This window comes from Bison bison, unplaced genomic scaffold, assembly GCF_000754665.1.
Source record: "Bison bison bison isolate TAMUID 2011002044 unplaced genomic scaffold, Bison_UMD1.0 scf7180017864238, whole genome shotgun sequence".
In the NCBI taxonomy this organism is placed as follows: domain Eukaryota; kingdom Metazoa; phylum Chordata; class Mammalia; order Artiodactyla; family Bovidae; genus Bison; species Bison bison.
This window is the reverse complement of record NW_011494810.1, coordinates 1,809,318-1,821,036: the sequence shown is the minus strand read 5'-3', so window position 1 is coordinate 1,821,036 and position 11,719 is coordinate 1,809,318. Positions and strand designations below refer to the sequence as shown.

Below are 11,719 nucleotides of genomic sequence, written 5' to 3'. Positions count from 1 at the left end.
ATCTGCAGTGATTCTGGAGCCCAAAAAAATAAAGTCTGACACCGTTTCCACTGTTTCCCCATCTATTTCCCATGAAGTGATGGGACCGGATGCCATGATCTTCGTTTTCTGAATGTTGAGCTTTAAGCCAACTTTTTCACTCTCCACTTTCACTTTCATCAAGAGGCTTTTGAGTTTCTCTTCACTTTCTGCCATAAGGGTGGTGTCATCTGCATATCTGAGGTTATTGATATTTCTCCCGGCAATCTTGATTCCAGCTTATGTTTCTTTCACTCCAGCGTTTCTCATGATGTACTCTGCATATTAAGTTAAATAAACAGGGTGACAATATACAGCCTTGATGAACTCCTTTTCCTATTTGGAACCAGTCTGTTGTTCCATGTCCAGTTCTAACTGTTGCTTCCTTTCCTGCATACAAATTTCTCAAGAGACATATCAGGTGGGCTGGTATTCCATCTATTTCAGAATTTTCCACAGTTTATTGTGATCCACCCAGTCAAAGGCTTTGGCATAGTCAATAAAGCAGAAACAGATGTTTTTCTGGAACTCTCTTGCTTTTTCCATGATCCAGTGGATGTTGGCAATTTGATCTCTGGTTCCTCTGCCTTTTCTAAAACCAGCTTGAACATCAGGAAGTTCATGGTTCACATATTGCTGAAGCCTGGCTTAGAGAATTTTGAGCATTACTTTACTAGCGTGTGAGATGAGTGCAATTGTGTGGTAATTTGAGTATTCTTTAGCATTGCCTTTCTTTGGGATTGGAATGAAAACTGACCTTTTCCAGTCCTGTGGCCACTGCTGAGTTTTCCAAATTTGCTGGCATATTGAGTGCAGCACTTTCACAGCATCATCTTTCAGGATTTGGAATAGCTCAACTGGAATTCTATCACCTCCACTAGCTTTGTTCGTAGTGATGCTTTCTAAGGCCCACTTGACTTCACATTCCACGATGTCTGGCTCTAGGTCAGTAATCACACCATCGTGATTATCTGGGTCGTGAAGATCTTTTTTGTACAGTTCTTCTGTGTATTCTTGCTATCTCTTCTTAATATCTTCTGCTTCTGTTAGGTTCATACCATTTCTGTCCTTTATCGAGCCCATCTTTGCATGAAATGTTCCTTTGGTATCTCTGATTTTCTTGAAGAGATCTCTAGTCTTTCCCATTCTGTTGTTTTCCTCTATTTCTTTCATTGATCGCTGAAGAAGGCTTTCTTATCTCTTCTTGCTATTCTTTGGAACTCTGCATTCAGATGTTTATATCTTTCCTTTTCTCCTTTGCTTTTCACTTCTCTTCTTTTCACAGCTATTTGTAAGGCCTCCCCAGACAGCCATTTTGCTTTTTTGCATTTCTTTTCCATGGGGATGGTCTTGATCCCTGTCTTCTGTACAATGTCACAAACCTCATTCCATAGTTCATCAGGCACTCTATCTATCAGATCTAGGCCCTTAAATCTATTTCTCACTTCCACTGTATAATCATAAGGGATTTGATTTAGGTCCAATCACAATAGATGAACCTTATTTGGATCCTGAGTCAGATTATTAAAAAACTATGAAACAATTGTGGAAACCTGAACACCAACTGGATATTTAATTGGTTTTAAGCACTTTTAACATAAGAAATTTTTAGGTATAATGAATAGTATTTTGGTTCTTTTTTTTTAAAAATGGCCTTGACTTTTACATATTTATACCAAGATACCCAGAAAATGAATGATGTGATGCCTGAAATTTGCTTCCAAACATCCCAAGTGGTTCATAGGTCTAGATGAATTAAGACGGATTATGATTTGATGATTGCTGAAACCTGCTGATTGGCACCTGGGGGTTCATACTAGTTTCTCTACATATATAAAATGTTTGAAATTTTCTAAAATAAAAGATTTAAGAAACATTTTAAATGAGATTTTTCTCAAAACGATTTAGTGACATGGAGAAATGTTCATGATATAGCAATGATGGAAGAACCTACAGAACTAATAGTGCTGTGACACACAAAGAATTCGGAAGCAGGAAGAAGAAAATTTAATACAAAGTTAATAACAAGTCTTCTCTCTTTATAGCGATGTAATGGGTGGTTTTCACTTCCTTATATTTTCAGTTTTCTGCAGTCAGGAGGCCTTCCTTTATAATTATAGAAATATATTTTTAAAAGCATTTAACTTGGAATTTATCTGGGAAAGCAAATTTATTATGTTCATAGGGTGTTTATTTCTTCTTTGGCCTAACCAATCCCAACAGTCTCTGGAACTGCCATGAACCAGAGATTTTCTTCTGTGCAGAGAGAGAATCCCAGACTTAATAACATAAACATTGTACAGCAGACCTCATACAGAAGTACCTTTCTCAGGCTGAGAAGGTTTTACAGAGCCCACAATTTTTTACATCAAGGGAAAACTAACCAAGCAGAAAAAAATCCTTTGCAAAGATGAGCACAGCAGTGCCCCTCCCAGTAGGGGAGAGCTGGCCCCAGCCCAGGGCCCAGCAGGGGCCTGCAGCCCTCAGGGAAGAACAGCACCAGGCGGTAGGTCCATGCTAACACGCACAAAACCTGTAAGGGAAAGTTCTGTTCAGTGAAAAAAACCAATTCTAATAACCTGCTAATTCCAAGGAGAAAATATAATATAAGGCATCAGAAGAGGCTCTGTGAGAGGGTGACACAGTAAAGGATGTTCATTGTGTGTGGCCAGTCTCCCCACTTTAAGATTCAAAATGTTGTGAAAGCCTCGTTTTCAAAATGCTCTGCCATCTAGTCTAACAAATATCTACCCCCTACCTAGCTGCCTTGTGTTCCAATGGAACTAGACATATCCATAAAACCCATTTTCTTTTTCTTGCCTTATACTTGCTCGCCTGGGAAAAACAAATGTATATATTTTTTGTCCTTCACATTTTAAAAAAGGTCTTATCAGCTTTACCAATCATGTATGTTTAGGACCTATGGGGGAAGAAAAGTAAATCCCAGACCTTGCTGGTATGTTTGCAGTCCACTGGCACCGGAAAGACAGATACACAAGAGCTCCTGGAATCCTTCCCTCTATTTTGTGATATTTGGGTTTTGGGGGCCTGTGGGTGGGACATCTCAGTTCATACCAGCACTTTTTTTTTTTTTTTAAACTTAAGGAAATAAACAGGAGAAATTCTCATGGGAAAGTCCAGATGGCATCACCTTTAAGAGAGGCCTTCTTTAACGAAGGCTGGCAAGCAGAAACAAGCCACTTCACCCTCTTGGCAGCAGGGCCAGGTACCTTCTGTGTGACTGTGCAGGGATGGGAACTGGCTGCAGCCCAGCACTGAATTCCTGGTGCTGCCTTGCCCCTAGGGGGCAGGTCACTTTCCCTGACATTACAGCCAAAAGGACCCTCCAGAGAGGTGCAGTGTATGTTTTCAGGCTGGTCACTGTTGAGAAATGGGCAGGCCATCTCCTGGTCACCTCTCCTGACTGTAATGGCTTTACCCCACAAGGGGCAGAGAACAGGGTCCGGGTGGAAGGGGCCAAGGGGCAAGCCACAACTGTGTGCCTCTTGCTTTCCCCAGCCGGGCTCTAGCAGACACTGGGCCTGGATTCCACCCAGGGAAGGGCTGCTTGGTGGTAAGGTGAATGAGTACTGCTCTCTGGAAAAACAGAACCAACTTTTACTAGCTTGGACAACTGTGGGAATGCTTTGGGACATTTTAAACTATTTCTCTACTTTGGAGACACCTGAGTAGCCGACTTGCAAATGTTTATACAGAGGTGCCCCATCCAGAAATTCCTTCAAGCTCGGGCAATTTGCTTCCCCTCTTTGGGCCACGGCTTCCTTTTCTGTAACTTGAGGAAGACAATGGTATTTTCCTCATAGAGAGTTTGTGAGAGGAAGCAATAAGGATATGAGTGTGAAGCAGTCTCAGCAACCACCACACTGTGAGGTCTCAATAAGCACTAGGGATATTTGTTGTAGTTTTTTTTTTTTTTCCTATTCAGAATAACAGGAATGTAAACTAGAAAACACGGATAGAATTCTAAACCAGTCAAGACAGGACTTCAGGAAAAACCTGAGGGGGAGATATGGACAAGTTATATTTGAAAGAAACTGCTCAGTTCGGTGCTTTGTGATGACCTAGAGCAGCGGGAAGCTCAACAGGGAGGGGATACATTTACACTTATCGGTGATTCACGTTGTTGAATAGCGGAAACTAACACAATATTGTAATGCAATTATCCTCCAGTTAAAAAAGAAAGAAAAAGCTGCTCCAAAAGTTCCTGCCTAAGCAATCAGACACAGTCCTACAAATTGACTTTTGAATGGGTGAGTTTGTTCAACACTGTATTCTTGGCACCTAGCATAGCTCCGGGAACATAGTAGGCGCTTATTCAACATTATGGAAGGAATTATGATAAAAGCAGTCATCTATCCAACACTTGTTCTCTGCCATGCATGGTAAACATTTCCACATAATTTAACTCTCCTTTTATTACTACCATTTCACAGATGGCAGTGGGTCTCCAGGAGGTTAAGTCAGAGGTTTCCCCCCTAGCAATCAGGTCCAATCCCCAGCAAAGCTTTTAAACAAAAGCAGCTGAGGCATTTACCCGGGTCAGTAATGAAAATTCAACATTCTTCTGTCATTGATATAACTTACAGGGAGTTTTTCATATTGATTCCTTTTATCTTTGCATTTGAGGGTAAGATAAACCTGTATGCATTTAACTTATTTCAGCTATTTAAAGAAATAGAGAACAAAAGAGAAGAATCTGTATTAAATCAGGCACAATAAGAGAAAACATGTTTAACAAAATATTATGTTAAGAACTTTAGGTTTCTATAAATCATGCCCATCAAGCTCTGAAATCCCTAAATTACTATTGTTGTGCTATTCAATATCCCCCATCCACAACAACTGATGAAAACACAAAACCAAGCCAAACACAGAGTTGGAAACGTTTTTAACTCAATTTTGACTCTGCCTTACTGGAACAACAAAAACAAAAATCAAAACCTTGCAGGATTTAACAAATTTAACTACAAATTACACATCAGATCCTTTCAACAATTAAATGCTTATATAAAAAGAATGGTTCCCAAATCAAATTTCCCAGATTTCTCATTAACAAACGTCCCCGTGGATCCCTCTTCGTAACTAAAGCCAAAATGGAAATTGGTGTGAAAATTAGTGAACATTTATGAACAGCAGACAACTGCAGAAAAAGGAGAGAAGAAGGAAGGAGCATTTGCTATTTATTTGGAATAACTAGCAAAGCAGAACCAGCTGAAGGCTGGTCCCATGTACCTTGCCCAAATGCTAGGGAGGATGAAATGTTCAAAAGGCCGAGCAAGTGGATGGTTAGGTGCAATTTCATGCCTCACTGCACAGCTAAATAAAGGGAAATATTTTTTTAAGTGTAATTGAACTGTAGCTGCTCTGATGGGCTGTTTTGCTGTGGGGACTCCAGTGATTTTGAGAGCCACACACCTTTTAGTCACGACAAAGATTTTTTTTACAGCAGGTAATATGTGAGGGAAAGACAGATTTCTTTCTGTACCACGGGAGAAGAAACAAACATTCTGAATTCTAAGTGTTTTTAAAAACTCTGCTTTTCATTAAATGTGTACAAATGAGTTCATTTTCTCACAGAGCCCAAGATGTCCATGGATTTGGCTTTCTTTTCCTGAGCTGTTGCCGGAGGCTGAGTAAAGCTGTTGTTGTGTTTGGAAAGAGGCAGCAGAAACAAGAAGGGAAAAAAGTCAGGAAAAGAGGGGGCAGAATAATGCTAATGACCATGTACTGAGAGCTTGCTGCTGCCTGCACTGTTCTCAGTGCTTTGCAAACATTCCCTGAGACAGTGCGCTCTGAGGTTAGTTTCTCTGTTTTACAGATGAAGAAACAGGTAAGAGAAGAAATGAACTCCTATGTGTGTGTTAGTCGCTCAGTCATGTCTGACTTTTTGCGACCCCATGGACTGTAGCCCTCCAGGCTTCTCTGTCCATCGGGATTCTCTAGGCAAGAATACTGGAGTGGGTAACCATTCCCTTCTCTACAGGATGAACTCCTATAAGGCTGCACAGCTAGAGTGAGCAGTGAGTGAGCACTTGCCCAGAGATGCTTCCCAAATGCGCACAGCTACCCCCAACCCCTACTGTCGTGTAAACACAGAGGGTCTGGATGAGAACAGACATTTCGTTTATAAACAAGGAAGAGCTCAAACATCTGGTCCTTCCTGTGCAGCCTTGGACACTGTGCAGGTACGGGCCCTTTGGCCTGCCTGGGCCACGTGCATAAATACCAGGAGGCCTCCCTCTTTGGGAAACCAGCCTGGTTATGGAGAGGTCAGGGAGAGAAGCACGTCTCTAGTTGCACAGGGTTTCCAACAATTGGCCTGGGCAAGGGTGCAGGCTGAGGAGCTGAAAGTGACACCCCGGTCTAAGGGCACTGATTAACAAATCATGTTCAAGTATCCCCCCACCTTCTATTGTGGGAACATATGCATAACATAAAATTGACCATCTTAACCATTTTAAGTGCGCAGCTCAGTGGCACTGGGTACATTTACAACCCTCACCACCATCCATCTCCAGAACCTTTTCATCATCCCAAAGTGAAACTCCTTAAGCAATAACTCCCTTTTGCCCCTCCCCTAGGCCGTGGGAACCACCATTCTATTTTGTGTCCCTATGAGTTTGACAACTCCAGGTACTTCATATAAGTGGGATTATATGATATCAGTTTTTTTGTGACTGGTTTATTTCACTTAACATGCTGTCCTGTAGGTTCATCTGTGTTGTAGAACGTGTTAGAATTTCCTTCTTTTTAAGGCTGAATGATATTCCATTGTGGGCTTCCCTGATGGCTCAGCAGTAAAGAATCTGCCTGCAATGCAGGAAATGCAGGAGACATGGGTTTGATCCCTGGGTTGGGAAGATCCATAGAGGAGGCAATGGCAACCCACTCTAGTATTCTTGCCTGGGAAATTCCATGGACAGAGGAGCCTAGCAGGCTACAGTCCATGGGGTCGCAAAGAGTCAGACACGACTGAGCACACACACACAATCCTCCATTGTGTGTACAGACCGTATTTTGTTTATCCATTCATCTACCGAGGAACACTGGGTTGCTTCTTTGTTCATGTATCCTTTTTAGAAATAGTATCTTCTCCTCAGTGTAATGTGTGATTACAGCACATCACTATTTACAAGGCACTGTCCTTCCTGGGCTACATGTGAAGGCTTTGGTTATCACTCAGCCTTAACTGTGGAAAAGTGGGAGTACCAGCTGTGCTGCTAGAGCTGCCCACTTACTAAAGGGCATAGCAAATGGAATTTTTAAGGGAAATCTCCCATATTTTTAAACTGTTACTTCCAATGCTTTAAAACACCATGTCCGGTAGATCCCCCATGTGACCAAGGCATTATAGCAACTCCGTGCAGCAAGTTTTATAGACAAGGAAGCATAGCTCAGAGAGGTTAAGAGAACAGACCAAGGTCACACAGCAGCACCAGTACATGAGGAAAAGTCTTCAGCTCTAAGCTCAATCTCCTTCCAAAACACCATGTGTTGCATTTCCCCTGTGAAAATGCTTCATAAACGACAACGTGGGCCACATATTTAATGCATTATTGTTAACATGAGTGAAGAAGTGACTCTGAATAGAGAACTAAATGTTAACTAGATTTGGAAAGCATATCCAAAGCCCGGACACAGGTCGTATGGAGTACATCTGACCTCCTGGTGGCAAAAGAAAACATCGCTTCTTTCCAATAGCCAGGACATGGAAATGCCCATCAATATGAGGAATGGACAAAGAAGATGTGGTGCATATATATAATGGAATATTACTTAGCCATAAAAAAGAACAAAATAACACCATTTGCAGCAACAGGGATGGTCCTAGAGATCGTCATGCTGAGTAAAACGTCAGACACAGAAACACAAATATCATGTGATATAGCTTATATTTTGAATCTAAAAATAGGGGACAAATGAACTTATTTACAAAACAGAAGTACAGTCATGGATGTAGAAAACAAACTTATGCTTACCAGGGGATAAGAAACAGGGAGAGAATAAATTGTGAGACTGGGATTGACATAAATACAATGTGCTCAGTCACTCAGTTGTGTCCGACTCTTTGTGACCTCATGGACTGTAGCCTGCCAGGCTCCTCTATCCACGGAATTCTCCAGGCAAGAATACTGGAGTGGGTTGCCATTTCCTCCTTCAGGGGACCTTCCTGACCCAGGGATTGAACCCAAGTCTCTTGGGTCTCTGCCTGCATCGGCAGGTGGATTCTTTACCAATAATGCCACCTGGAAAGCCCATATATATACATTACTCTGTATAAAACAGATAACTAATAAAGAACCTACTGTACAGCACAGGGAACTCGGCTCAGTATTCTGTAATGGTCTATATGGGAAAGAAACTTTAAAAAAAAAGGGTGAATATATGTATATGCATAACTGATTCACTTAGCTTTCCACCTGAAACTAACACAACATTGTAAATCAACTACACTCCAATAAAAATTAAACGAAAATACTACTTCCACCTTCACGACCTTGCACAATGTGTACCTTGAATCCATCAGGAAACAAGCATTGCCTTCTGTTAATTAGGACCCTGACAGGCGGCAGGCTTCTGAGGAGACTGGCCTTCAGAAATCCTGCTGAGAGCTCTGGGACTCACACGATTCAGGGCCTGGGAACACCAGGCTCTCATTAATCCTTGGGGCCCAGGGGCCAGAAATTCTCCAGCTTGACCCCACTTCCTAAAACCCCAGATGATAGGGCTCTTCTCGTGCAAGAAGGGGTTAAACAATGCATCTGTTTTCTCTCTTAAAAGGTCAGGAACCCAGGCACAGGTTTAAAAGCATTCTTCACACAGCTACAGATAACCCCCGACACCCGGCTCCTAGCAGGCCTGCTGTGCAGCAGGGCTGAGCCCGGCCTGTGGGTACAGCTCCCACACTGTCCACCTGGGGCTGGAGAAGAGGCCTGGTTTGGCCTGGGTGCGCCTTCTGGACCCTGTAGAACCCTCACAGGTTCTGAGCCCCTTAATGCTGGGGACACAGCCTTGAACAAAAACGCAGGGAGTCTTGCCCTCCTGGAGTCTGCATTCTCACAGGAAATGGGTGGAAGAGGGCAATGTGATAACATCGAACATTTATCTAGGGAGTGTTATGAGGGATTTGGAGTGCTGAAAGTAGGGAGACCTGTGATAGTAAATATATTTTTAAAGCCACTTTTTGTAGATATAAATGGCATACAAAAAGCTGTGCATATTTAACGTGTAAATTTGATTTTGGAGGTGAGCATACGTAGGGCTTCCCTGGTGGCTCAGACGGTAAAGAATCTGCCTTCAGTGTAGGAGACTCAGGTTCGATCCCTGGGTCGGGAAGATCCCCTAGAGAAGGGAATGGCAACCCACTTCAGTATTCTTGCCTGGAGAATCTCTATGGATAGAGGAGCCTGGTGGGCTACAGTCCCTGGGGCTGCAAAGAGTCAGAAACGAGTCAGACACGACTGAGCAACTATCAGTTAAACATCTGTGAAACCACCACAACTATGCCAAAAGAAGATGCAACACCTCCAAAAGTCTCCTCTTGCTCTCTTTATTATTATTAATGTGTGAGAGATAAGAACACTAAACACAAGATCTACCTACTTAGCACAATTACAGTATACCACATGGTACTGTGAGCTACAGGCACTGTGTGGGGTGGTAGAGCTCCAGAACTTCCTTACCTTGCATAACTGTAACTTCACACTTTTTGGCCATCACCTCCTCATTCCCCCTCCTTCTAGCCCCTGCCAACCACTCTGTGCTTTGATGAGTTTGACTATTTTAGATTCCTGATACAAATGGGATCACGTAGGATTTGTCCCCCTGTGTGATATTAAATTTAACAAGGGGACCATCATGACCTTGGAAACTCAGTCCAGCTTCCTGATCAACTCCAGACAGACCTTCATGTGCAATGCACACTTCAAAAAACAAAACGCCAGAATATCTTGGAGAAAGGCTCTTACAAGTCCATACCAACTCACTTCTCAGGCCTCCCAGTTGCTCCACTGTGGGCCCCATGTCAATAAAAGATGAAACTCATCTGCCTTCCAAGCGATGAGCTTCAAGCCATGAAGTCACTACCATCATCAACTGTCCCCAAGGGCTGCCTGGCCCTCCTTCTAAACTCCTCTCCACCTCTTCCCTTGCTTTGCCTGTGTCCACATTTCTAAAATAGAACTTGAATGGCTTCCCTGGTGGCTCAAATGGTAAAGAGTCTCCCTGTAATGCAGAAGACCTGGGTTCAATCCCAGATTGGGAAGATGCCCTGGAGAAGGGAATGGCAGCCCACTCCAGTATTCTTGCCTAGAGAATTCTATGGACAGAGGAGCCTGGACGGCTATAGTCCGTGGGGTTGCAAAGAGTCGGATATGACTGAGCAACTAAATAGAATATAAATAGGACACGTGGGCTGCTATGGAGGTGAGATGAGCGGACACATCAGTATGCTGGTTGTTAGTGGGAGGAGGAGCAGTTGTTGCAGTAGTTTGCTTTTTAAAGCTGAGTTTTTTTCTTTTTCTATAGCTTCCACAAAAGAAAGAGCTGACCTTTCTTTGTGTGATCACTCTGAGCATCCCAGTACTTTCCAACACAGCTGCGGAAAACCAAGACTGGTCTGGGTATGCCAGGCTTCGTGCTTTCCAGGGGCTTCTGGCGTGATGAGGCCACACCCTTCTCCCTGGCCCAGATGTCAGGGACCCCTTGTTCTGGATCCTGCCACAGTCCAAGGGCACTTTGCTCTTTCCTGGGTCCTTGCAGCTGGAAGCGGTGACCCTGCACCCACTGCCTCTTGGCCACGCTGGAAAAAGTCAGAGCCACCATTATTGTTCATTTGGAACTGAGTGTGTGTCTATATGGAGTCCATAACATTTTCTGCTACCTGAGAGGGGCCATCAGAGCAACCGTAACTCCACTAGCCAAGGCCAGGTATGGTGCAGCCTTGTTGGAAGGTTAGCTGATAACACAGGCTGAGGCCGGGGAGCAAGATGAACAAGGGTTGGAATCAGAGGAAGGCAGAGTGGGTCCCTTTTCTAGCTGCACGACAGTGCAGCAAGCTAGCCTCAGCTTTCCCAGCTGTAAAATGGGAATAACATTCCCTCCATCAGGGGCTTATTCGGAAGAAAAATTTAAAAATACACGCAAAATATATCTATAAAACAGAAAATGGCATAGGAACATACACTACTGTTGTTACTACAAGATTAAGTTGAAGAAGTGCATTAAAAGGTAAGTTGAGACATGAGGACTAAAGGACTAAAGTAATGCTGATTTGGAGACTGAGTTGGAGTCCTTTCTGTGAGTTTCAGTTACCTCACTCTCACAGGGAACTCTTTTTTCCCGTCCTAAACTGATGTCTTTAGAGTCACGAACAGGGATTTCTGTTGCCTGGACCAAGAGAGTCTTTGGGAAAAAGAGAGAAGTCTGGGAATGCTGATCTCACCTTATAGGAACAGGGTCTGACAGGTCCCTGTTCCTATAAGGAGACCCTTTCACCTGTCAGCTGAGAGTCTTGAAGTGACAAACACTCTCACATGTCTGCTCTGGGCTGGCTCTGAGCCAGAGGCTGGGGACCCCGTGATGGCCCCGCCGTGTTCCCTGTCTTAGGCAGTGTGTTCTTTACACCTGCAAAGACTCATGTTCCATATAGTGTGGCATGTGCCATGAACATCAGCTGCTG

The 11,719-nt window shown here is 43.3% G+C and overlaps 1 protein-coding gene across 1 annotated transcript in view; it reads right to left on the bottom strand.

The window, feature by feature from the left end:
* COL23A1 (collagen, type XXIII, alpha 1) overlaps nucleotides 1-11,719 on the bottom strand; it is a 381,517-nt gene that overhangs the window by 258,681 nt on the left and 111,117 nt on the right. The window lies entirely within an intron of this gene.